This window comes from Arachis ipaensis, chromosome B10 (genome assembly GCF_000816755.2).
Source record: "Arachis ipaensis cultivar K30076 chromosome B10, Araip1.1, whole genome shotgun sequence".
Taxonomy (NCBI): domain Eukaryota; kingdom Viridiplantae; phylum Streptophyta; class Magnoliopsida; order Fabales; family Fabaceae; genus Arachis; species Arachis ipaensis.
The window spans coordinates 3,981,732-3,982,913 of record NC_029794.2 but is presented as its reverse complement, the minus strand read 5'-3'; positions in this window follow the sequence as shown (position 1 = coordinate 3,982,913).

Below are 1,182 nucleotides of genomic sequence, written 5' to 3'. Positions count from 1 at the left end.
CTTAAAAAATATTAAAATAACGATAATATTAAGAAAAAAATAAAAAATTATTTTATTTAATATTGTAAAAATAAAATAAATTCTGATTATTTTTTATGAATTTTTTTGTTATTAAATATTTTTGTTAAAATAAATACAAATAAACAAATGACAATAATAAAGTTTTCAATATTTAATATGTCTCATAATTATTTAGAACTAGTTGTAGCTCTAGATCTAATGGACTAATACTAACTAGAGAGGGATTATTAGAGGTGAAGCCATAAAGGGGTTATTAAAGGTGGAAATAATTAATATGAAATTAAGAGAGGAGTGGGTAGAATCCCAAGGAGAGAGAGGTCGCAGCAATGGACCAAGAGGGAATGAAAATGAACCCAGCAGGCAAAGTGGTTGTGGTGCTTGCACGCTATGATATTGGAAATTTCATCATAAATAATTAATATAAGAAGGGTATATTTGAGAATTCACGTGAAGAGTGTTCAGTCCCAGTCCTAGTAATAAAAAGGGTCACGTCCTTATCAGAAGCCATCAATTGCGACAAACCCAAAAACCTAGCCATAGGCTCTTAGGGTAGACCCAGTCCTATACGACCCTACTTTCTTGCCCTTATTTTGGATCACCACATAAAATAATGGGTCACTCACCACCCTCTACTCCACCGGTTAAACCGCTGTCCCTACCACTCTACATTCCTTTCTAATCTCAAAACTATATATATAAATTATATATATATATGGGGTTAAAAAATTTTGATATAAAAGTAAAATGAGTGCTATATTTTAATATGGTAATTTTTTGTGTTTTTTAAAATTGTGTGAGAGTACATAAATCAAACTCTCTAATTTGTGTTTAAAAAGTTGAAAAAATTTAGAGTACACAAATTAGATTTGATTTGTGTTAAAAAATTGAAAAAACTCAGAATACACAAATCGGACCATGTAAGTTGTTTGATTTTAAAATTTTGCTTAAGAAATAGCATGGTCCGACTTGTGATTGGACAAATATGAATTTCGAAAGTTAGAAAACGGACCCTCCGTTTACTGATAAAAAATTCGCATGGTCCGAGTTCTATTCCACTGACACCACATGACACATGACTATGAAGCACCTGTATTTTTCATATTCGAGTCCAATACCACTTTTGCTTTCATATTCAAATTAAAAAGTGTATATATAGCCAGT